The sequence below is a fragment of the Acinonyx jubatus genome, chromosome E3 (genome assembly GCF_027475565.1).
Source record: "Acinonyx jubatus isolate Ajub_Pintada_27869175 chromosome E3, VMU_Ajub_asm_v1.0, whole genome shotgun sequence".
Classification (NCBI taxonomy): domain Eukaryota; kingdom Metazoa; phylum Chordata; class Mammalia; order Carnivora; family Felidae; genus Acinonyx; species Acinonyx jubatus.
The window spans coordinates 39,840,655-39,867,055 of NC_069398.1; the positions used below are offsets into that span (position 1 = coordinate 39,840,655).

At 46.2% G+C, this 26,401-nt stretch overlaps 1 long non-coding RNA gene across 4 annotated transcripts in view; it reads right to left on the minus strand.

The window, feature by feature from the left end:
• Positions 1-1,058: 1,058 nt before the first annotated feature.
• The window catches only part of LOC106978804 (uncharacterized), a 31,516-nt gene continuing 6,173 nt past the window's right edge, over positions 1,059-26,401 (minus strand). The window contains exons 4-7 of one of the 4 annotated variants that reach the window (XR_003415380.2): positions 25,008-25,145; positions 6,760-6,903; positions 3,982-4,059; positions 1,059-3,350 (exon numbers count right to left, since the gene is read on the minus strand). This is a non-coding gene — a long non-coding RNA (uncharacterized LOC106978804). Of the gene's footprint in view, positions 3,351-3,981; positions 6,904-25,007; positions 25,146-26,401 lie in introns of all 4 variants that reach the window. The other 3 variants (XR_008294773.1, XR_008294774.1, XR_008294772.1) reach the window with 3 other exon arrangements.

Sequence of the window (26,401 nt, forward strand, 5' to 3'; positions counted from 1 at the left end):
GACTCTGTTCTGCAAATTCCAGCTGCTTCAGACTCTCCACATGCCCCTGTCTGTTTCCTCAACTTGGCAAGATTGCCATGCTCTGCTTGTGGTCTCCCTAATGGGCCCCTCGGGTATTCCAGAAATGCAGGCTGGCTTAATATCAGGAAATAAACTAATACAGTTAACCACAGTAACCTAGTAAACGAGGACATGACAACCTCAGTACAGAAGAAGAAAAATCAGTAACATCAATGAAATTCAATAACTCAATAATTTTTAAGCTTCAGCAAACTAGGAACAGAAACTTCCTTAACCTAACAAAAAAGTACCTACATGGGTGCCCGGGTGGCTCAGTCAGTTAAGCATTTGACTTCGGCTCAGGTCATGATCTCACAGTTCATGAGTTCAAGCCCCGCATCAGGCTCTGTGTTGACAGCATGGATCCTGCTTGGATTGTCTCTCCCTCTCTCTCTCTCTCTCTCTCTCTCTGCCCCTCCCCCAATCGTGCTCATGCCCTCTCTCTCTCTCTCAAAAATAAATAAATAAATAAATAAATAAATAAATAAATAAATATTTTAAAAAGAAAATACAGTAAAACCTTGGATTGCTTGTAACTTGTTGTGTGAGTGTTCCGCAAGACGAGCAAACATTTCTAATAAATTTTTTTTATTAATTTTATTTTTTCTTAATTTACATCCAAGTTAGTTAGCATATAGTGAAACAATGATTTCAGGAGTCGATTCCTTAATGACTCTTACCCATTGAGCCCATCCCCCCTACTACAACCCCTCCAGGAACCTGTTTGATCTCCATATTTAAGAGTCTCTTATGTTTTGTCACCCTCCCTGTTTTTATATTATTTTTGCTTCCCTTCCCTTGTGTTCATCTGTTCTGTGTCTTAAAGTCCTCATACGAGTGAAGTCATACTACATTTGTCTTTCTCTGACTAATTTCACTTAGCATAATACCCTCTAGTTCCATCCACGTAGCTGCAAATGGCAAGATTTCATTATTTTTGATTGCTGAGTAATACTCCATTGAGTGTATATATATATATATATACCACATCTTCTTTACCCATTCATCCACTGATGGACATTTGGACTCTTTCCATACTTTGGCTATTGCTGATAGTGCTGCTGTAAACATTGGGATGTGTGTGTCCCTTCGAAACAGCACACCTGTATCCGTTGGATAAATACCTAGTAGTGCAATTGCTGGGTCATAGGGTTGTTCTATTTTTAATTTTTTTAGGAACTTCCATACCGTTTTCCAGGGTGGCTTCACCAGTTTGCATTCCCACCAGCAGTGCAAAAGACGTCCTCTGTCCCTGCATCCTCGCCAACATCTGTTGTTGCCTGAGTTGTTAATGTGAGCCATTCTGACAGGTGTGAGGTGGTATTTCATTATGGTTTTGATTTGTATTTCCCTGATTAGTGATACTGAGCATTTTTTCATGTGTCAGTTGGCCATCTGGATGTCTTCTTTGGAGAATTGTCTATTCATGTCTTTTGCCCATTTCTTCACTGGATTATTTGTTTTTTGGGTGTTGAGTTTGATAAGTTCTTTATAGATTTTGGATACTAACCCTTTATCTGATATGTCGTTTGCAAATATCTTCTCCCATTCTGTCGGTTGCCTTTTAGTTTACTATTTCCTATATTTCTAATAAATGCTTATTATTTCCTACATTTCTAATAAATTTTAACTTAATAAATGAGTGATGTCTTGCAATATGAGTAATGTGTGACACCGAATGTCACATGATCACAACTGAGCCGATGGTTCTTGAAATTCACTTTGATATGTGAGTGCTTTGGATTACAAGCTTGTTTCTGGAACGAATTATGCTCACAAACCAAGGTTTTATTAAATCTACAAAAAAAAAAAAAAACCTATAGCAAAACTAACACATAGTTCTAAATACATAGCTGTAGCTTTATTTCTTTTCCATGCATTTTATCTTTTATTTATTTTTTTCCAATCTTTTTTTATTATTTAAATTCAAGATAGTTAGCATATAGTGTAGTATTGGTTTTAGGAGTAGAATTTAGTGATTCATCACTTCCGTATAACACCCAGCACTCATCCCAACTAGTGTCCTCCTTAATGTCCATCACCCATGTAGCCCATTCCCCCCACCCACCTCCCCTCCATCAACCCTCAGCTTGTTGTCTCTATTTAAGAGTTTCTTATGATTTGCCGCCTTCTGTTGTTTTTTTTTTTTTCTTTTTATTTATATTCAAGTCAGTTAATACACAATGTAGTCTGGGCTTCAGGCCTAGCTGCAGTTTTAAATAGGGTGATCAGGTCTCACTGAGAAGGAAACATTTGCACAGAGATTTGAAGGAGGTGAGAAAGGGGACTATGTGGTTATCTGGGGAACCACGTCATAGGCAGAGGGAGCCATCAGGGCAGCAGGAATGGTGTGGAGACCGAAGCCTGCCTGACATGCTCCAGCAACAGGAAGGAGGCCAGTGTGGCCTAAGTCCAGAAAGCCAGGGAGAGTGGCAGATCAATTCAAAGAACCATGGGGGTGACAAGCCCCTGGACAGACTTGAGGTTTTCCTCTGAGCAGGATGAGGATCTGGAAAATTCAGAGAAGAATTGAGGGCGGTTCCATGATGTCTTAAATCTGTAAAAAGGATCCCCCTACCCACTGTGTTGAACGCCAAGCATAAGAAGACAGAGCAGGGGCGCCTGGGTAGCTCAGTCGGCTGAAGGTCCAACTTCAGCTCAGGTCATGATCTCATGATTCGTGGGCTCAAGCCCCACATCGGGCTCTGTGCTGACAGCTCGGAGCCTGGAGCCTGCTTCAGATGCTGTGTCTCCCTCTCTCTCTGCCCCTCTTCCACTTGTGCTCTCTCTCTCTCTCTCAAAAATAAATAAATATTAAAAAATTTGAAAAACAAAAAACGCAGAGCAGAAGCAAGAAAACCAGCCAGGAGGCTGCTTCTGTAGCCCCAGTTGTGAAATGACGGGAGCCTGGTCCAGCACAGCTCCAGCAGAGGCAAGTAACATTAGTGAGATGACGCATACATGCTCAAAGCAGGGCCAGCCGGTCTGCTCGTGGATCTGATGAAGAATGTGAAACAAGAGTCAAGATGCCTCCAAGGCCATCAGCCGGAGCAGCTGGAAGGTTGGAGGATGGGGCAGACAGGCCTGAAGGGGGACATTACCCTGGCTGCTTCCCCTGTGTCCATGAAAGTGAGCAGATGGCAACACTCCAAAACCCTCTAATCACATCCAGCCGCGGTCTGCCGGCCACACAGCCTCGTGTCTGTAATTAGCTCCCGGGGCAGCCCCTTGAACCAGCAGGCAGTGTGCTTGCTTATGTCAGCAGCCAGTGCAGCACGCATTTCAGACCACTAGCAAAGGTGGGAAAGAAATGATTAGCACGTGAGGTTCCCTCCGTGAAAGTGGAGTTAAGTTCGGACTTTTGTCCTGTAATTTGCAACAATGATTTGACAATAGCTTATTTGAGAGATGATTTGAGGTCATGGAATAACCACAGAATACACAGGATACTTTACAATTATTAACTCTTTGTGGTGTCCAAATTCCAGTGATCAAGTCATTAAGTTGGCTTGGCTCCAAAAGTTAGTCAATGAATATTTTATTGAGTACCTACTATGTGCCTCCATACTGAGAACCATGGTAAGGCCATAATAATACCAGTCTGCTCACTGTGTGATTACCATTTTCTTACTTAACACTATCAAAATATCATACTTGTATTTTAAAATGGGCATATTTATATCCAAACACAGCAATCCATTGAATTCATCTATTCTCTGTAGTTGGAGCCTTCATGTCTGCTCTTCTATAAACCACTAACAGGTTTTTCTCAAAGACCCATGACCCAGGCACCTAGGTCAGAGCTAGGTGTCACATTTGTCATGATACACACAGGCTCGAAAAAAATGGATGAGCTGGGAGTGTTATTTTGTTTTGTTTTTCAACCACATTTAATTCTATCAAGGCCAGCAGAAAACTCACCTGGACTTGGTCTTCTCTTCTGTCCTTTCACCATGTAATCAAACTAGGTTGTCAGGAACATACACTCCTCTGTGTTACCTGTGTTCAGGAAGAGGAAGATAATATTTAAGATGGAGTCTGACTTTTCAGTCTAGGAAACCCCCCTTCCAGCAGCAGATGCCTCAGGAAGTGAAGCTGGAAAACACATGTGCAAAGAGTGAAACCCACTGGTTCAGAAAGGTGATGCAGACCCCCTCTGCATGCCAAGTCTATTCTAAGACAAAGTCTTGGTGCCTCTCCTCCTGGTCCCAGACACACCCCCCCCCCATCCCTGCGGGAACGTCAGAGCCAGGGTCCACACGAAGAGATGCTCATCATCACTCATCATCAGGCAAACACAAATCAAAACCACAGTGAGACGTCACTTCATGCAAGTCAGGATGGCTAAAATCAAAAACATAAGAAATAACAACTGTTGAGGGGCGCCTGGGTGGCTCGGTCCATGAAGCCTCGGTCATCATCGAGGCTCAGGTCATCACCTCACAGTTCGTGGCATCCAGCCCCACATTGGGGCTGTCAGCGCAGAGCCTGCTTGGGATTCTCTCTCTCCCTCTCTTTCTCTCTTAAAATAAATAAACATGAAAAACAAACGAACAAAAGAAATAACAAGTGTTGGTGAGGATGTGGGGAAAAGAGAACCCTCACGCGTTGTTGGTGGGATCGTAAATTGGCACAGCTGCCATGGAAAACAGTAAGGAGGTTTCTCAAAGAATTAAAAATAGAAGTACCATATAAACCAGTAATTCCCTTCTGAGTATTTCCCCAAAGAAAATGAAGCACTAATTCAAAAAGATATATGCACCTCTATGTTTATTACAGCATTATTTACAATAGCCCAGATATGGAAGCAACCTAAGTGTCCATGGATAGATGAACAGTTAAGAAGATGTGTGTGTATGCATGCGCGCGCACACACACACACACACACACACACACACACACACACACACACAATGGAATATTACTCGGCCATAAAAAAGAATGTGATCTTGTGATTCCCAACAATATGGATAGACCTAGAGAGTATTCTGCTATGTAAAATAAGTCAGAAAACAACAAATACTATACGATTTTGCTTACAAATGGAATCCAAAAAGCAGCGAAACAAAACATGAGTGGACTCATACAGAGAACAAACTAGTGACTGCCAGAGGGGCCTGGGGTGGGGGTGGGGATGGGTGAAATGGCAAAGGGGATGAAGAGATACAAATTTCCTGTTAGAAAATAAATATATGACAGGGATGGAAACTACAGGAAAAAAGGAAGCAGAGAATCAGCAGAAAAGCCCCCCAAAAGCTGAGCCTATGCAAACCTGAAGCACATGAAATCCATTTGCACCTTTTCTGTGCGTCTGTCTCCCTCATTGAAAGTGCTCCTTGACCTCTCAAGGGGGTCCAGAAGACAGGACACTAGACCTGAGATTAACCCAGTTGAATGAAAGTTGCTGGCTGGGTGCCTTGGGTAAGTCACCGTTTACTTCTCTGTGTCTCAAATTCCTCTCCTGCGAAACGAGGCTATTCCAATACCTTCCTTGCCCATCTCAGAGTTTTGCGAGACCCAAATGGAGAAACAAATGGGGAAGTGCTTTGTATGCAATAGCAGAACACAGGCTGGAAAGATGTAGTGTGTTATTACTGTTAGTCTTAGCTCAGCCCCGGACAGTGTGACCTTGGGAAAGTTACTAAGTTCTCTATGCTTCCACATCTGTAAAGCAGGGAAAATATTACCTACTTGAGACTATTAAAATAGGGATTAAATAAGACAGTTAATAAAAGAAGACACTTGGCTTTCCCAAGCTTGAGGGAGGGCGTCGCCTCCTAAATAAGAAGATAAGGACTTGCTAAATATAAGCTCTGCATCCTCTCACCCTTCCTCCTTCCTTCCTGCCTGGAATGGAAGTGTGAGGCCTGGCAGTGCAGCAGCCACTTTGCAATCATGAGATAAGAGGCTTGAGAATGAAGGTCTCTGTGAAGGACAGAGGAACAGCGAAGTAGAAAAAACCTGACAGGTGCCTGGGTGGCTCAGATGGTTAAGCATCCGACTTCAGCTCAGGTCATGATCTCATGGTTCGTGGGATCGAGCCCCACATCAGGCTGTCTGCTGTCAGCATGGAGTCTGCTTTGGATCCTCTGTCCCTCTCTCTGCCCCTCCCTCACTCATGCTCTCTCTCTCTCTAAAATAAATAATCATTAAAAAAAAGTAAATGAATATAACAAAAGCAGTGCAAGACTAGTACCACGAAAATTACAAAACATTGTAAACCAGAGAGTAGATTAGTGGTTCCCAGGGTGGGGGCTTGAGGTGGGTGGGGAGTTTCATCACCTCTGAAAGAGGTGATGAAAATGTTCTGGAAAGATGGTGATGAGGGCTGTACAAGTTTGTGAATATGATAACTGCCACCAAATCACACACTTGAAAAGGGTTTCATGGAAAGTGAATTATATCTCAGTAACAAAGAGTGAATGAAGAGGAAAAACATAAACAAAAAAGTGAAGGAGACTGGTTACTCAGAGCCCTTTGCAGACTTCCATATGAATCCAATCAACTGACTCCTCAATCCAAAGACACATTCATGGAAATTTCCATCAGGGATAAATCAGGGATAACTTGAAAATTATGCTCATATTGCCTCCTCTTTGGGAGCAATCCAGGCATCTCTCCTCAGTGCTTATGTTGACCTGGCTCATAAAGCAATGAAAAAAAGAAAAAGAAAAAATACACCTCACCGTTTGCACCCACCAAGTTTGCAATACCAACTCAGTAACAACAGTCCAGGCCTTTTCAACGGATTTGCGGTGCTGGTCTTCTTTGACTCTGTACCTGTGATGTCCAAGGTGGCAAATACTAATGTTGTGGTCTGATAAGAAGATTGTGGTCTGATGCCTGTATTCACAATTGAAGGAAGTATGAAATATCCATTAGGAGCTAATAAAAATAAAGATGCAATTTTTCCCATCCAAAATAACCTCATAAAGATATAAGACACTTTGTGCAGTTCCTGGCATACAGTAAGTGCTCAATAAATGTTGGCGACTACAGTTATTTGCAAATGCCAATAGACGTGTTAGAAAATTCAAAAGCCATCCGTTGTGGTTTCCCTGTTGACTTCCTTCCCTCCTCTCCAAGGCCCCAATACTTGGCTAAGCCCCATGCAGCCTTCTGCTGTCCTCACAGATGACAAGCTAAGGTCCTGTAAACTGACTCAAACTGAGTGATCAGTGGCTAATGGAGCCTCAGCATGTCCCCTCCTTCCCCTTCCCTCTGCTGCCTGTTCTTGGACGAATCATTGCTTCAGGCTCTATCACATCGAAGTCATCTGAACTCACCGCTTCGTGGGTATGTGAACGCATCAACTTTCATCAAGGAAAATGACCTTGCTGCCTCCCAAACCGTTTCTCCAGGAAGGAGGAGGATGGGTCCCTGGGGAGACAGTGTGGTCTGCACGGCAGCAAAGCAAACCAGCCCACCTGAGGGACTGGACTTCTGGCTTGGACCCCAACACAGTAACTAAGGACAGAGCCCTCGGGCTCTCCCAGCATCAACACCCACCCCGGAGGCACCCTCAGGCTCCACCCACATCCTCCACCCTGGACCCCTTGCTCCCAACTATCCTCTGACCTAAAGGCTGGGCTGGGGGGACCTAGGGTGCTGGACACACCCAGGATGTTCTCACCACTCCCCAGAGCCAAAACACCCTGCTCCAAAAACAGAGAAGTGAAACCTGCAAATAATCAAAACTTGTTTCCAGACCTTCAGAGTTCTCCCGCCCTGACCCATCCATTGCGTGAGTGTGTGTGTGTGTGTGTGTGTGTGTGTGTGTGTGTGTGTGTACACCAAAGATACAGATGATCTGTAGAGACAGCTATAGATATATGGATAATAGATATACAGACACGATCTCAGAGTAACACATTGCACATGTTTTCTGATTTGTATTTTATTTGAGAGAGAGCAAGAGAGAGCAGGGAAGAGGGGCAGAGGGAAGGAGAGAGAGAATCTTAAGCAAGCAGGTTCTGCGCTCAGCCCGACATGGAACTTGATCCCACAACACTGGGATAATGAACTGAGCCAAAACCAAGAGTCAGACGTTCAAACGACTGAGCCATCCGGGTGCCCCTACAGAGGCTTTTTAAAACTTAGCTAAGGTGGCCAGCTGCCAGGGGACTAAGGTGAGGCTGGTGCCACATCCCCCCCCAGCACAGCACCCAGCCCCCCTTCCTTCTGAGACCCTCCTCCCCCCACAGGCCCCAGCTCCCCCCAAGGATCCTGCCTTTCAACACCAGGGAACTAAGCAGCTCTCCCTGTCTTCCCTTCCCATGTGTAGGCCGCGCTCATTGAGCCAGGGGCCTCTGCGTCCTCACCCTCAGCGTCTAGCCCTGGAAGCACACGCGCATGCACGGGATTGAATCTGACTCCTCCAGCCTGGCTCGGAAGTTTGGATGCAGCCAGCAGCCGAGAAGTGTTGGCTGAATAAACGAGCAAATCCAGTGACATTTTTACATCTCGCAAATGCTAACTGCCGTTGGGTACTCACTGATTATGCTCTAAGTTTAAAAATTAGGACACTGGGGGACGCCTGGAGGGGGGGCTCAGTCAGTTAAGTGTCCAACTTGGTTTTCGGCTCAGGTCATGATCTCATGGTTTGTGAGTTTGAGCCCCACATCAGGCTCCACGCTGACAGCACGGAGCCTGCTTGGGATTCTCTCTCTAGCCCTCCCATGCCCCTCTCCTGCTTATGCTTGCTTTCTCACTCTCACTCTCTCTCTCCCTAAATAAATAAACTTAAAAAAATTGGGACACTGACTGTATGACAGGCACCTATTTTTTATTGTAGTAAAATACATGTAAAATTTACCATTTTAACCATTTTTGAGTACCAGTTCTATGGCATGAAGCACATTCACAATGTCATACAACTCTCACCACCATCCACCTGCAGAACTTTTTCATCTTCCAAAGCAAAAGTCCACCTCCATTAAACACAAACTCCTCGTTTCCCCTCCCCCAGTCCCTGGCAGCCACCTTCCTACATCGTCTCCATGAACTTGACTGCTCTAGGGAAATCATTCAGTATTTGTCTTTCCATGTCTGACTTACCTCACTTAGCATGTCTTCAAGGTTCATTCATGTTGTAGCACGTGTCAGAATCACATTTTTTTTTGTTTGTTCACTTATCTGTTTTGAGAGAGAGAGCAAAATTTCCCGGGGGAAGGGCAGAGACAGAGAGAAAGAGAGAGAGAGAATCCCACGCAGGCTCCACATAGTCAGCGTGGAGCCCAACGCGGGGCTCAAACTCACGAACCGTGACATCATTACCTGAGCCAAAATCAAGAGTCGGTCTCTTAATTGAATGAGCCACCCAGGAGCCCCAGAATCACACAATTTTTAAAGACATCAACTTTTTGATGACCTCCTATTGTGGGCAGGGTTCCAGCTAAAAGTGAACAAAGGTAAATGACAGTCGCTGCTCCAACGAATCTACCAATCTCCATATGAAAGGGTCCAATGTGCTACTAAATGAGAGACCACCAACACAGCTGGCCTTCCTCATCACCCTTGAAAATGGCTTTCTACACTCCAGCCTGCAGACTGCAGACTATTTTCCAGGTGAATCTAGCAATTCTAGAAGAAAGTTTACAAATGAAATTGGCTAATGGGAGAAGTTTCAGGCCACACTGGGGCTATGACTAAACAACAGATACAAGTCTTCTGTCCACTCCTTGGGTCATGCTCTGGAACAGCATGAAGTGGCCACTTAGTCTACTGCTCTCCCAGGAAATTCTAAAAGGTGCCAAGACTCTCCATACAGTAAGACTTCCCCTTCGCCACCCACCACCACTACTGTGCCTGCTGGGTGGCCACTTAGAAGGCCTTGGATGGGATGCGGGTCTGAGCTCCACAGTGGTGGGAAGTAGAGTCAGGGAGGTGGCATTTATTATTGAACTTCTACTCGAAGCCAAGTACCACGCTAGGTGCTTCCACACATAGTATCTCAATGAATAATAATCTCAACGATCAAGGACAAGAGATGCCATCACCTCATGTTCACAAATGCAGAAACTGAGGCTCAGATGAGCCACTAGACAGACCACCCAAGGACACACAGCTAATTAGTATCAGAATTAGCAAACAAATTCGAGCTTGTCAACCTCAAAGCTGTTTTCGTTCACCCATGATGCCTCTCCTTCCATGATGGGGAGTGATGCCTTCCTCATCTCCAGCCCCGCCCCCTGCTCCCCCACCAAAGACCCCAGAGGTACATCTTGAGAAAGACACCAATGATAGGACCAGCGAAAAGCACAAGGAAATGTGTTACCCTCCACCCCACAGGAACCATAAAGGGGGCTGGGGAGTCCCTCCAAAGAGGACTATCTGGAAAGGACAAGACTTCTATGAGCCCTTAAATGCCAAAGGAGCAAATTCCTACAGCATTGACAGCTTAAGCACGGGCAGGGCTTCTGACTCAAATGAAGAATGCTCAGGCAGCTTTCCTAATTAATGATGGTTGAGTCATAAGAAGAAAGAAAAGTTGGCTCCAAGCTGATTCTCAGAGAAAGGTGCCCTCTGTGAAGTGCCTGAGTAGGCGTCTCCTGCAGCCGTATCCCCCACTCTCTCCTCCAATCCTGATGCTACACCTTCTGGCACTTTCTTGTGGGTAGAGGCTGCAAAAAAGCAGGCGGCCTATCCCAACAGGCTTGGGAGAACTCGCTTTGGCCAACCAAATGATTGGTGAGGGTTTTGGCTGGAAAGGCATTTCCACATGGCGAAATGGAGCGTGGCTGCTCTTGGATACAAGCCACAGTATAATGTGAGGGGCAACAGCAACTCTGACAGAAAAACCTATCCCCATAGATGTCAATACTCCTGAGATTTCACCTTTAAATATGTCTTTCTTGGGGCACCTGGGTGGCTCAGTCGGTTAAGCATCCGACTTCCGCTCAGGTCATGATCTCACGGTTCATGTGTTCAAGCCCCGCATCGGGCTCTGGGCTGACAGCTCAAAGCCTGGAGTCTGCTTCAGATTCTGTCTCCCTCTCTGCCCCTCCCCGGCTCGCTCTCTCTCTCTCTCTCTCTCTCTCGCTCAAAAATAAACATTTTTTAAAAATTAAAAAAAAAATGTCTTTCTCATAAAGTTATCAGCCTTATAACTATCACAAATTCACTGTTATCCCAATCAAAATCCCAGCATTGTTTTTCCATGGGACTTGACATAATTCACCTTAGATTCATACGGAAGATCACTGACTAAAGAATGTCTAAGAAAATGTGAAGAAGAAGAACCAAGTGGGAAGACTTTATACTCCTGGTATCAGAAATTATTGTAGCACTATAACGATTAAGGCAGTGTGTTTCTTTTTTTTTTCCTTTAGCATTGAGAATCCTTTATTCAGTTATTCCCTATCACAAGAATATTTTAGGGTACCTGAAAAGAAAATATCAAGAATTGTCTCTCCTGAAGAAAGTTATAGGATTCTAAATATAGTTGCAAAAATATTCCTATTTCAAATAATTCTTAGGACAAAGAATATAGAATTTTGTTATGCTACTAAGCATATTGATTTACATAAAATTTCAAAAACATTAAAAACCTTTGAGACATGGTATTCTGCTAATACATGTTTTAATTGATACTTAAAAAATCCAAGTATAATATTTTTTATACAAAAAAATGCAGAGATCTTAGGTGATAAAAGAGTTGTGACAATTGTTTACACTGCTGTGATCACAGAAAACAATATATACAAGTATTTCATCATATTAGAAAGTTCTTCTGTGTCTCTTTTTCTGTTCCCTCATCTCCCTCACCTTAAAAGCCACTACTCTCACACTTCCATGACTATATGTGAGTTTATGTTTGGGAATTTTATTTAAATAAGATTATACAGTATTTAGTCTTTTATGACGTTTCTTTCACGCAGTGTAATTTTAATGTTTATATAACTTATTAAATTTATTTTTTTTAATTTATCTCCAAATTAGTTAACATATAGTGCAACAATTATTTCAGGAGAAGATTCCTTGATGCCCCTTACCCAGTTAGCCCATCCCCCCTCCTACACCCCTTCCAGTAACCCTCTATTTGTTCTCCATATTTATGAGTCTCTTATGTTTTGTTCCCCTCCCTGTTTTTATATTATTTTTGTTTCCCTTCCCTTATGTTCATGTTTGTCTCTTAAAGTCCTCATATGAGTGAAGTCATATAATTTTTGTCTTTCTCTAATTTTGCTTAAGATAATACCCTCCAGTTCCATCCACATAGTTGCAAATGGCAAGATTTCATTCTTTTTGATTGCCAAGTAATACTCCATCGTGTGTGTGTGTGTGTGTGTATATATATATATATATATATATATATATATATATATATATATCTCATTTTCTTTATCCATTCATCCATCGATGAGCATTTGGGCTCTTTCCATACTTTGGCTATTGTTGATAGTGCTGCTGTAAACATTGGGGTACATGTGTCCCTTTGAAACAGCACACCTGTATCCCGTTGATAAATACCTAGTAGTGCAATTGCTAGGTCATAGGGTAGTTCTATTTTTAGTTTTTGAGGAACCTCCATACAGTTTTCCAAAGTGACTGCACTAGCTTGCATTACCAAGGACAATGTGGTTCTAATAGAACAGGGGTTGACAATGGACCAATGAACTGACCAGAGAACTTAAAACCCATTCAAATATGGAAACTTGATAAATATCAGAAGTGGCTATACATATTGGAAGAAGTGTCGACAGTTCAAAGTGTTGGTATTACATAAAAAAGTCTTTCTTTGGGCTCCTTTCCCCAGGAGAAGTCTTCTTGGGAGGAGAACATTCATCACCTCCTGGTAAAGTGTCAGGCACAGAATTAAATGGATCTTGAAGGTCACATTATCCTCCTCAGTGCAGGAGTCTCTGAGTACCTGCTTGTATATTCCAGGGATGTGAAAAGCATAATCAGGGAAGGAAGGCTGTTCCATGGATATACGGCTCCTGTAAAGTTCTTTATATTAAGCCAAAATATTTTCCCATAGCTTTTCCCCCTCCCCATATGGCACTGGGGACAAAGGTCCATCTTCAAGGCTGTCTAGCAAGCCCCTGAGCATCTCCTGAGGACTCCAATTCTCTCAGTCATGCTTGTGGCAGGACATTCAATGCACATCCCCCCACCCCAACTTCCAGGATGCCTCTGATGGGCCCACTCCAAATTATCAGTAAGACTTCTGCCTGTGTATGCTATTTGTGTACACGCACACACACACACACACCCTAGTAAGGGAGGGAGAAGCAAAAGGCTCCACTGAGGTAACACAACAGACCCAAAGGGAGACTCAGATGTGTTAGCTGGGTGTTCCTGGATGTAAGAAGTAGCACTTCTCTCCAGTTAGCTCATGCAAGTGGGCAGGCAATATGTCAGACTACTTGTGGAAATATGGAACAGAGGAGCCTTGGCCATAGGGCCAGCCCTCAAGGACCGCTTGGAAAAATCAAACCTGAAGTTTATGAGATCAGGAATCCCAAGAAAGTGAGGCTTCTACTGGAAATCCAAGGCAGCTGTGGAAACCAGGCCATCTGGTAGATCTGGTAGACCCCCAAGCAGCAGGCCTTCACAGACCCTGCTCCAGCGCTCTGCCATCAGAATCAGTCAGAGTTCTCCTCTCATACTCTGCTTCTTCCCATCCATCTCTTCTCTTCTCCTCTTCCAAGTATGTGGTTGATTCTGCCGAAGTTCCCAGTTGACTAAGGCACAGCTCTCCTAGCCAGGACCCTGCGGAGGTCACTGGCCACTGCTGCTCAGGTAACAGCCAACGGAGGCTCATCAAGAGCTGGAGGCACTGCAGTTTCTCTAGGTGGGGAGGGGGATGGGGAGAGAGTGAGCAGGACCAGCCTGTGCCTGACCTTCATAGTACAGCTGGTGCCCAGAAGGGACAACTAAAAAGGTGTTCATCTCAGTTCGTGGAGGGAATAAGAGAACACAGACTCTTGGCTGTTATGTCCTCAGAGAATAGGCTTAATTCTGAAATCCAGATGGAGGGGACTCACTAAGAAACATCCCGTGTGACCAGCTGCTTCTTGTTGGTGATGAACCCAAAACAGCAGCCCCAGTGTCTACCCATCTACCACCTTTTCATCCCTCTGTGGTGTCCAGTTTCCTCTATTACAATACAAATACCACTTAGAAATAAATTTAACCAAAGATGTACAAGACTTCTTTGCTAAAGACCACCAAATGTTATTGAGGAAAATAAAAGACCCAAATAAATGTACAGATGTACCATGTTCATGGACTGTAGGACTCAATATTGTTAAAATGTCAATTCCCTCCAGATTGATCTATAGATTCAATGTAATCCCAATAAAAATTCCAGAAGGAATTTTTCTAGAAATTGACTAGCAGCCAATTAGGTAGAAATTTAAGTAGTCAATTTTGTAGAAATAAGAAGGACTAGAATAGCCAAAATAGTCTTAATAAAGAATAAAGTTGAAGGGCTTATAGTAGCTGCTTTTAAGATTTACTACAAACAATAATAATCGAGACAGTTTGGTATTAGCATGAGGGTACACAAAGACACCAATAGAACAGGAAACATCATCCAGAAATAGAACTACACATATATGATCAATTGATGTTCAACAAAGAAAGCAAGATAATTCAATGGGGAAAGACAAATATCTTCAACAAATGGGATGAAATAATTATCTACCCAAAAGGGAAAAAATGAACCACAACTCCATCTATCACATGGAAAACTTAAGCTGGATCCTAGACATAAAGGAAATACAGCATCTTAAAAAAAAATAGAAAATATTGGGGCTTCTGGGTGGCTCAGTCAGTTAAACATCCGACTTCAGCTCAGGTTATGATCTTGTAGTTTGTGAGTTTGAGCCCCACATCGGGCTCTGTGCTGACAGCTCAGAGCCTGGAGCCTGCTTCGGATTCTGTGTCTCCCCCTCTCTCTGCCCCTCCCATGCTCATGCTCTGTCTCTCAATAATAAATAAACGTTAAAAAAATTTTTTTTAATTGAAAATATCTCCATGACCTTGAAGTAGGCAAACACTAAAAGCACTAACCATTAAAAAAAAAAATTATAACTAAAATTCATTAAAAAAATTTAAAATTTTCAACACCCCAACCCTAATAGCTACAATTAAACAGACTGACAACACCGAGGCACCTGGATGGCTCAGTTGGTTAAGTGTCCAACTTCAGCTCAGGTCATGATCTCACAGCTCATGAGTTCGAGCCTCGTGTTGGGCTGTTGCTGACAGCTCAGAGCCTGGAGCCTGCTTCAGATTCTGTGTCTCCCTCTCCCTCTGCTCCTCCCCCATTCGCACTCTGTCTTTCTCTCTCTCAAAAATAAATTTTAAAAACACTAAAAAAATAAAAATAAAAAAAAACAGACTGACAACACCAAATGTTAGTGAAGATATGGAGCAACCAAAACTCTCATATAGTGTTGATGGGAGTGTGAAATGATATAACTAATCTGGGAAAAAAGTCTATCAGTTTGTCATAAAACTAAAAATACAACTGTACACTGAACAATTCCATTTCTAGGTAAAAAAAAAAAGTAAACACATGTCCCCCGGTATACTTTTACAAGAATATCCACACCAGTTTTGGGGCGCCTGGGTGGCTCAGTGGGTTAAGTGTCTGACTCTTGATTTCGACTCAGGTCATGATCTCACGGTCTGTGAGTCTGAGCCCCACGTCATGCTGTGCACTGACAACCTGAAGCCTGCTTGGGATTCTCTGTCTCCCTCTCTTTCTGCCCCCACCCACTTGCGATCTCTCTCTTCTCAAATGAACATTAAAAAAAAGAATAGCCATACCAGTTTTATGCATAATATCTATAACTTGGAAACAGCCCAGCTCTCCATCTATAAGAAACTATGGTAAAGTCATTCTACTCAGGAGAAAAGAAAAAAAAAAAACACATAACAATATGAGCAAATCTCAAAAACCTTATGCTTGGTGAAAGAAGCCTTACACAAATGAGTACCTAATATGTGATTCCAATTATAGGAAGTTCTTGAACAGACATGATTGGAAAAAGACACCACTGTGGCTGCCTCTGGGGGTCGAGTAGGACTGGGAAGGGGCATGGAAGCACTTTCTGGGGTGCCGGGAATGTTCCAGGTCTTTGTTTTAAAATAACAGTTTCATGGAAATAATATGTCAAACACCATGGCGTTCATCTCTTTAATGGGTACAGTGCTGTGGGTTTTGGTATATTCACAGAGCTATGCAACTATCACCACTGTCTAGTTGCAGAGGAAACCAGATACCCACTAGCTCAGCCCCAACCAATCCCCCCCACCGCCCTGCCCAGCCCTAGAGAGGCTTTCTGCCACAACAGATTTGCCTATTCTGGACACTGCGCATAAGTGGACTCACACACTCAGAGGCCTTTTGCATCTGGCTTCTTTCACTCAGCATCATGTTTTCAAGGTTCATCCACACTGTAGTGGGTACGAGAGCTTCCTTCCTACTGCTGAGCAACATTTGGTTGTATGGATAGACTACATTCTGTTCACCCATTCACTGATCATTTCAGTTGATGGACATTTGGAGAGGTGCTTAACTGGAAAAGGTACAAGGGAACAAACTTTCTGGGGTAATTAACATAGCAGTTACATGAGTGTATGTATTAGTCAAAGTTATTGAACTGAGGACTTAAGATACGTGCATTTTATTTTAGTGAGGAAACTATAATTCAAAAAAAGGGGCCCAAGAAAGAAAAGAATAAAGAAAGAGAGAATCCAGGGAGGAAGGGAGGGAGGGAGGGAGGAAATGAGGGAAGAAAGGAGGGAGAATGGAAGGAAGGAAGGGAGGGAGGGAGGGATGGAGGGAGGGAGGAAGGGAGAGAAGAAAGGAGGGAGAATGGAAGGAAGGAAGGGAGGGAGGGAAGAAGGGAGGGAGGCAGAAAGGAAGGAAGGAAGGAAGGGAGGGAGGGAGGGAGGGAGGGAGGGATGGAGGGAGGGAGGGAGGAAGGGAGAAAGGCAGAGAGGCAGGCAGGCAGGCAGGCCGGCCGGGCGGGAGGGAGGGGAAATCACCCAAGCCAACAGCCCTGGTTTCCTGTGGGCTGTAGCAACTGCTCCTAGTAAGCGTTGGGCTGTGCCAGTATCATCCCGTGACCCTGAGAAAATCAGAGCATGCTGCTCGCAGGGCACATTCCCTCCTGCGGAGAACCCGCCTTGTGCCGCCAGCTTGCTGGAGAAGGCACTCAGCTGGGCTGCAGGGCGTCTGCTTTGGGCTGGCCCACCCCCACGTGGGCCCGAGTCTGAGCACACTCCCTTTTGCCTGCCATGCAGCTGGTGGGCATGGCAGTTCTAGCTCTTGATGTAAATCGATACACTCACGGCTGGCTTGCCATTCAGTCCCTAGGGAGGAAGGAGAAGCTCCCGCACTGGGAGGAAGGAGGCGGCAGCCGGCAAGGAAGGAGACCTGAGGACTTGGCCACCACTGCATCGAGACACCCTGGCCAATGAATACTCTGTCCCCTGGTCAAAAGACACCTAATATTCTGCAGGTTAAAGATGGTCAAACAGCAGGCATTTTCATTCCGCTCAACCCTTAGGCCATCCACTGGTTGTAAGATTCTGTGCGGGGCTGGCGACCCTCTGTTCCAATTGTGTTTGGGGTGGGGGTGGGCAGCAGGGCACATGCAGAAAAAAATAAGTGATAATAAATAATCTGAGGTGGCGGACGCCAAGTGCCGTGCCAGTGCGAGCTACAGATCACACCGTGAAAGCTCAAACAGCAGAGAAGCCACTTCATGCCAATCTGTCACCACATGCTAAGTGTCGGGACCTGCGAAGCCAGGATTGATCAGGGGTGGCCCCACGCTCCAAGATGCTCCCTCGTGGTCCAGGGGTGCAGACTAACTTGCAAACCCAGAATTGGAAAGCACCATGGTCGTCATTAGAGTGACGGGGCGTCTGAGTTCTGCCAATCTGGAGCTTCTGGCTGACAGTGGGGGCAGCACAGTGGGAGAGGGGAGACAGGTGAGGTCAAACTGGGGACATTCCAGACAGGAGAAAGAAAGGCCCTCCCAGTATCTGCACAGAAGTGGAAAGATGCACAGACCAAGGAAGGTCTCGGTTTGACCAGAGACATGCTCACGGTCGGCGCAGCTACAGGAACGAAGGCTGAGGAGCATCAGGCTGGAGGGAGAGGGGGCTTGGGGAAGACTTCTTGGAAGAGCCAGCCAGCACAAGGCCCTGAACGATGGGAAGAAGCAAGCCATGCAAACAGGAACACACAGCAGAAGCTGGGTCTCCGGGTGGGGGTCCTGCACAGGGTAGGGTGAACAATGCCCCCCAAAAGAGGCCTACCTCCTAATCCCCCCAAACCTGTGGATATGTCACCTAACATGGAAAAGGGGGCTCTGTTTATGTGATAAAGTTAAGGGTCTTGAGAAGGAGAGATTATCCTGCATTACTCACTGGGCCCAATATAAACACAAGGGTCCTCGTAAGAGGGACGCAAGAGGTCGGAGTACAGAGTAGAGGAGACCACAGGAGTCAGAGGCTGGGGTGACAGGAGGGAGGGGCCGCAAGACAAGGAATGCAGGCTGACTTCAGACTCTAAGAGGCAAGGAAATGCAAGCCTCCAGAAGGAACACAGACCGGCAGACACCTTGGTTTCCAACATGTGAGACTCATCTCAGACTTCAGACCCCAGAACTGCAGGATAACATAATTGTGTTGTTTAGAGCCACTCAGTGTGGTAACTTGTTACAGTAATAACAGGAAACACACACTGCAGAATCAGTGGGAATGCAACTTACACATAGCCCCTACATATCCCCTCTTCCCAGCCCCAACAGATACATTTACTTCCCTCCGGAGATTTCATGCCATCAAAAAGAGTCTGAATGCAGAAGCATGGTTAACAAATGTAGTTACATTATCTGCTACTTTGCTCGTTCATCACTTAGCAAATGACAGGAACAGAGTGAGGTCTGTGATCCATACTGACATCCCTGCCCCCAGCGAGCTCAGAATCCAGTGGGGGGTGCAGACATGTCAACAGCCAGTCACCACACAAGGTGACAAACCCTTAATGGAGATAGGAAGAGGGGAACACGGCAGCACAGGGGAGAGCCAGCTGGTGTGGCTTCCCGAGAATGGAATGGTCCAACACAGGGAGTCCTGGCTGCGCAACGAGGCAGGACGAGGGGGAAGGCAGGCAAGTGGAACTGCATTTAGCAGAACGGAGGTGGCAGGAGATACGGCTGGTCTGGGGGAACGGCAGGTGAAGTGAGCGTGGCCAAAACAGGGACCAGAGGCTGGGACAGGTGCTTCCTGATTACAAGGTGGAAACAACTGCTTCATGGCCACCTTCTCAGCCCTGCCTCGGTGAGATTAAAAGGCCGGGAGCTGCAGGAAGATTCGCGGCAGAGATGGGTGAGGGCTCGAGGGGCAGCCCTGGCGCAAACACAACATGAGCCTTCAAGCTCCAAGAGACAGCACAGCACCCAAAGGAGACACTCCAGGTAGGGAAGACCACCCGGCTAAGCACTCTGACCCTGTCCGCCCCGTGTGACACCTCGTCCTTCGATTCATCGCACTGCAGGTGACATTGCCACTACATGCAGACTTCGGGGTGCCCTGCGTCCCTGTTGCCCCTGGCACCAAGAGACAACACAGTCTTCCCATTGCTCACTTTCATAAGCAACCTAAGGAGGAGGTGATTTCCACCCTGGGAACAGCCTGGCTCCTGACCTGAGCCATCCCCAGATGGCCGGTATCACCCATGACAAGGAACGAGCCAACAACGGCCACAGCGCTGAAACACTACTGCATGTGGGCGTGGCCAGATGACATTTGGTCACAAGGGTGAGGAAACGTGGAGATGGAAGTGATGCAAAGAAGAACAGAAGGGAAGCACAGAGGGAAGGAGGAGAAGAGAGGGGGCAATGGGGACAGAGGTGGAGAGCCGGAAGAGTGGACACCTGCCCTTGCACAAGGGATGCAGTTCAGGCTGTCCCAGACAGAGAGCTTTCTAGGACCCCCGACCTCAGGGGACAAGATCTGTGCCACGGCAGCACTGCAGGCTGTGAAGCCACAGGGACACAGTCGGGTCTCTAACCCAGTGAGGCCACACACCTCACCTGTCATGCAAATCAGAGCAGAGGAACGTGAGGAACTGTGTTAAATACCAAGGGGAAGATTTTGCAAATAGTTTTTTTTGAATTGTCACTGCTTAAGTGCGAAGACTCTCAAGTCTGAGAAGCAACATTTCATTCTCTCTGAGCCCTCAGAAATTTTTAAAAAAGGAGAACTCACTGTACTCGGGAAACCTGCGTTGGTGTGGGCCCACGCTCGGCAGAACGTGGCAGAGGGGGGTGGGCAAAGTTACGGAGCTCCTCGGGACAGTTTCCACTCCAGATGGTGCGGGCGTGGAAGCTGCGAGGGCTGAGCAGGCAGGAGAGAAAGCAAACCAGGAGAGAAGCCCACTCGGAACAAAGGGACAGGAGCACTGTGGGGAAAGGCCAACGATTCAGCTCAGGTGCACAGAGGCGCCCTGGTGTCCACCGTCCTGGCTGCTCCTTTGCCATGAAGGCTCCAGAACCAGAGGCTGTGGACCAGGCGGGCCGGGGAACTGGGAACTCTGGCTCTATTATCACGAATCGGCCCGCAGCCCTGGACCAGCCGCCTCCTCTCTTGGATCCGCTACCTTATTTTGCAAAGGATGGTGTGTGGCGGGCTGACACTCTTTCTGGGAATGTCTGGGACCTACAGAAGCACCACTGCTGGACGAGCGGGGCTTGACAAACCTCTGCCCCCGATCCTGACCAAATATGTTTCTAGCACTTCTAACCTTTGGGTATTTGCTGTTTTCCCTGCAGCTTCCTTGGCCGCTGACCTTTCTTACTGGGCCAGGAAGCTTGCAAGGGGCCCCCTCCTCCAGATTTATCCGGGACAGATGGGCTGGGTCAGAAGCGTGCAGAGCGAAGCCTCAGCAAAGCTCTCCATACACCTGCAATTCTACGACTGGAGCCTTTCAAAGGCTCTCAGCCTGAGAAAGCACAAGGTCTTGGTGAGGTTTCCTGGCCGGCTTGGGGCTGGCTTCGTGCCACAGTAACTTGCCCAGGGCTGCATGGCCTAGAACCCCTTCAGGCTCCTCTTCCCCAACCCTTGAGAAAACCTCGATTTTTATGCCCTCAAAACCCTGCTCCGCTCAGACTGCTGTGACCAGGCGCAGACCAGGTGTGGGGGTGGCGGAGGGGCACTTTTAGGGCCCCACGTAATACAGCTCAGGCAACCGCTTGCCCCTTTCCTGGTGGCATCCGCCAGCCTTGATGTTCTCCCTCCCGTAAGCCCCTGCAAATCCGGGGTGAGGGCGTGAGGCCCAGAGACGCCCCAGGCTGGTGGATTCTGCCACTTTCCACTTCTGCCAAATGCAGAGGTTCGCTCATCCCCACAGATGCAGTAAGGAGGTCCCCCCGGGTTAGAAGAACCTAGGACAGAATCAGACTGAAGGAATAAAACTGGATTAGGGAAACCGGAGGGAGACGGGGTGACTGGAACTCTGGGTAGGAACGCAGATTCACCACAATTGGGTGAGGGTCACTCCTGCTCCGCAGAGCTGGCTAATGAAACAGTAACATTCGCTCTTATCGTGGGCACTGGTTTACTTCTACGTTCAAAAGGCAGCATTTGAAGAGAGTTGTTGAGAGATACTTCACATGGTATAAAATGTGCCCACTTAAACTGCACAATTCAATGGCTTTTAGCATGTGTGCAGAGTCGTGAAACCATCACCACTAAGTTTACAACATTTCATTACCCCTGAAAAGAAAGCCCATACCCAAGAGCACTCAGGGCCCCTGCCGTTCCCCCGGACCCACCGGCCCTGGGCAAACAGTAATCTGCAGAGCATTTTACCCCGACACGCACTTTCCCTACCGTGAGGGTATGCGATGCAGCAGATGACAGGGGTGTCTTAATCAAGATCTCATGACCCACAAACAAATGGCCAACAAGCACAAGAAAAGACATTCAACATCACAGATCATTAGGGGAATGCAAATCAAAGCAACAACGAGATACCACCTCACACCCATTCAGGATGACTATTGTCCAAAAAACAGAAAATAACAAGTGCTGGTGAGGATGTGGAGAAATTGGAACACCTGTGCACTGTTGGCGGGAATGCAGAATGGTGCAGCCACCGTGGAAAACAGTATGGTGGTTCCCTCAAAAACTAAAATTAGAATTACCATATAACCAGGAAATTGCACTTCTGGGTATATACCCAAAATAATTAAAAGCAGGATCTTAGTGGGGCCCCTGGGTGGCTCAGTTGGTTAAGTGTCCGACTCTTGGTTTTGGCTCAGGTCATGGTCTCATGGTTCTTGAGTTTGAGCCCCACATAGGGCTTATATGCTGGCCGTGTAGAGTCTGCTTGGGATTCTCTCTCCCCTCTCTGCCCCTCTCCCACTCACGCATGCTCTCTCTCTCTCTCAAAAATAAAAAAACTTAAAATTTTTTTAATGTTTATTTATTTTTGAGAGAGAGACAGATTGCAAGTGGGGGAGGGTGAGAGAGAGAGGGAGACACAGAATCCAAAGCAGGCTCCAGGTTCTGAGCTGTTAGCACTTAGCCCGATGTGGGGTTTGAACTCATGAACCGTGAGATCATGACCTGAGCTGAAGTCGGACACTCAACTCACTGAGCCACCCAGGCACCCCAAATAAATAAACATTTTTAAAAAGCAGGATCTTAGAGAGACATTTGCACACTCATGTTCATATAATTATATACACAGAATTATTCTCCATAACTAAAAGACGAAAGCAACTCAAGGGTCCAACAACTGATGAGTAGATAAACAAATGTGGTATATACATACAATGGATACTACTCCTCCTTAAAAAGGAAAATTCTGACACATGCCACATCATGCAGAAACCTTGGAGCCACTGTGCTCACTGAAAGAAGACATTCACAAAAAGACAAATATACTGTATGATTCCACATACATGAGGTACCTAGAGTAGTAAAATTCATAGACAGAAAGTACAGTGGTGGTTGCCAGGGGATGGGGGATGGGGAGTCAGTGTTTTATAGATACAGAGTTTCGGTTTTCCAAAAGGAAAAGAATTCTGGAGATGGTGGTGGTGATGGCTGCACGGGAATATGAATGTACTTAATGCCCCTGAGCTGTACACTCAAAAAAATGGTCAGGATGGTACTTACGGCTACCTATCAGTTGACTTTATGCTAATCAAAAGGAGACTATCCAGGTGGGCCTCACCTAATCCCACTTAAGTCTTTAAAAGCAAAGGGTTTTGGGGGCACCTGGGTGGCTCAGTCAGTCGAGCATCTGACTCTTCATTTCAGCTCAGGTCTTGATCCCAGGTCCTGGGATAGAGCCCCGTGTTGGGCTCTACACTCACAGGGCAGAGCCTGCTTGGGATTCCCTCTCTCTCCCTTTGCCCCTCTCCTCTACTGGCACTTTCTCTCTCTCTCTAAAATTAAAAAAACAAAAAACAAAAAAAGCAAAGGGTTCTCTCCTGCTGATAACAGAAGAGGAAGTCAGAGATTCAAACCAAGGGGGGATCTGAGGCCCCACTGCTGTACTGAAGATGGAGAGGACACATGGGAAAGACTAAGAGTGGCCTCCATGAGCTGGGGGCAACGCCCAGCTGACAGCTACCATGTTCTGCCTGGACGCATGACCAGCACGGCCTGCAGAGGTGGGAGATAATGAGTCGTGTTAACCCGCTAAGTTGGATCATTTGTCAGAAAGCAATAGAAGACTGATTGGATCTCCTAATTGGGGCCAGAAAGGGAAAGAAGACATTTTAGGGAGCAGAGATGACTCTCAGTGATTGACTTTGTCTTTTTCACATATTTCCACTTCCTCTAGAAAGCCTCCCCCGCCACCCTCCCGAGAGCCTTTGCGGATCCTCGCCTCTGTCTTCCTCTGTCGGTAATTATCTGCCACTCCCTTGGCCCTGCGCACAAGGGCCTGCCAGCCGGAATCCCCAGTCATCTCGCTTTCTCAAATCTGGTCTAAGGACTTCCAACACAGAAGCCACAACTTGACCTTTTTCATCTTTCCCAAAGTTCCCAGTACAGGGCCAAGCACACTATAAACTAGCCCACAAATTCTTGTTCACTAAGCCATTTCCTTTCAGTTCCAGTGACCAGCAAGGCCAATGAAGGCATTCAAACCTGATGTGGCCACAGGCACATGGAGAGCCTTTCCCCTAAGACTGGCTTCACCACCACCTGAGAGTAACAAAGCACCGAGATGGTGATACCCCATTTCTGAAGCCTGACTTTTCATTAACACTGGCCAGTCACGTTTTCCAGCATGAGTTGGGCTACCATTTCTCTGAAGTTTTTTTTGTTTTTGTTTTTCTACAGCTGAAATTTGCCAACACAGAGGAAGTAAGAAGAGGATGACATGAGGTCCCACAAAATGTGCTACCTGTGTTTTGTTCCACAACAACCTTACCCTGAATGCCTGCCAAGTCCAGACAGCATGGTGAGACCCCAAAAACAGAGAGCTAAATCACAATAGCCCCTACTCTTGGGCTGTCATCCAAGTATCCCCTGAGCACAGAGGTCATAGCAGAGTCTTTGACACTTTGGAAACTAGGAGGTTGGATTTCTTCAGGTCGGACCACAGAATCAGGTCTCCTACAGGCAGGCAATGGGTGGGGTTCCCTTCTGCATTCTGTCCTGCTCCAGGGACTCTGGGGACGCCTTCTGTGCCCCACCCTGGACTCCAATAACACGCACATGATGTCACTGTCTAGATGTGCAACAGTCTTGGCCAATTTTATCCAAAGCCCTCAAGCACAGATTAAAAAGTAAATCCATAGCATTTGGACAGACCTTTACAGTTTACAAGCCACTGTCATATTAATTGTCTCATTTGATCCTCCCAGGAGCCCTAAGAGGTAGGAGGAGTAGATTATCATCGCCCAATTACCGATGAGGAAACTGAGGCTCAGGGAGCTGAAGTGACTTACCCAGAGTTACCTGGTTTGGAAGCCAAAAAACCATGTTCTTCCACGTTGGATCTAGTCTTTGAGCCTAAATGGGAACTCAGCACAGACAGGCTAGGCTCTCCCCAGCTGGCCTTCACAGCTGGTGCCTTGAGAGTTTCTCTATAGAAAGAGTGAAGGAGAGGCTGGGAATCAGGAACAAAAAGAAAGTACAATGGTGCCTCATATTCTAGTAATATTTCATCTTTTTCAAAGAACTCACATATTTCTTGTCTCATTTGGTTCACAGAACAATCCCATAAGGTCAACAAGACAAGTATATTGTCATCAAAACTTGGATCAGAACTAGTCCCCAACTTTTCTGATTCCAAGACTCTTTCTATAAGATAAGGGACAGCATTCTTGCCACTGAGACCCTCCTTTCGTCCCTTTGGCCCTGAAGGGTCAAGACCAAGAGACCACTGGATACCCTTCTCTTGTGTGGCCACACAGGTCCAACTTACAGTGACCTTTCATTTCCCTATGTGATCCCCTGCCAGAAACTGGGCCCAGAATGCAGGCCCCTCCCCCTTCTGGTTTTAGGACTGCTTTTACAGAACCAATGTTTTTTTAAGTTTATCTCTTTTCAGAGACAGAGAGAGAGCGTGCGAGTGCACACACGTGTGGGGGAGGGGGAGGGAGATGGGGGAAAGAATCCCAAGCAGGCACCACACTGTCAGCATGGAGCCTGATGTGGGGCTCAAACTCACAAACTGTGAGATCACGACTTGAACTGAAACCAAGAGCTGGACGCTTAACTGACTGAGCCCCCCAGGCGCCCCACAAAACTAATCTTATGTAACCGATACACCAGGGGGAATGGAATCTGCTAGACTATTGCTCACCCGCTGAACACACATTTTCTGAGCAGGGTATCAGTCTAGGCTACTCACTGGGAGTTCGAGAAATACCTCAGGCATATTCCCTAACAGAAGCTCACGATCTTGATCTAGTGGAACTGGCGAAAACACAAACACGTACATGACAAGGTACACGACATACACTAGTACATGACAAGATGGAACAAATGTCACAACACAGTTATAAGCAAAGGGCTGCATGCAGATCAGCATCATGCTGGCTGGTGGGAAGGAAGAGTCTTTATGAAAAAAGAGGCGTTGGGCGCCTGGGTGGCTCAGCCAGTTGAGCTTCCAACTTCGGCTCAGGTCACGATCTCACAGTTTGTGAGTTCGAGCCCCGCATCAGGCTCTCTTCCGTCAGTGCAGAGCCAGCTCTCCTATCCTCTGTCTAGCTCTCTCTCTGCCTGTCCTCTGCTCTTTCTCTCTCTTTCTCACAATAAATTAAAAAAACTTAAAAAGTAAAAGAAAAAAGAGGTGTTTAAGCGGAAGGATGACTGGAGAATCTTGACAAGTAGGAAG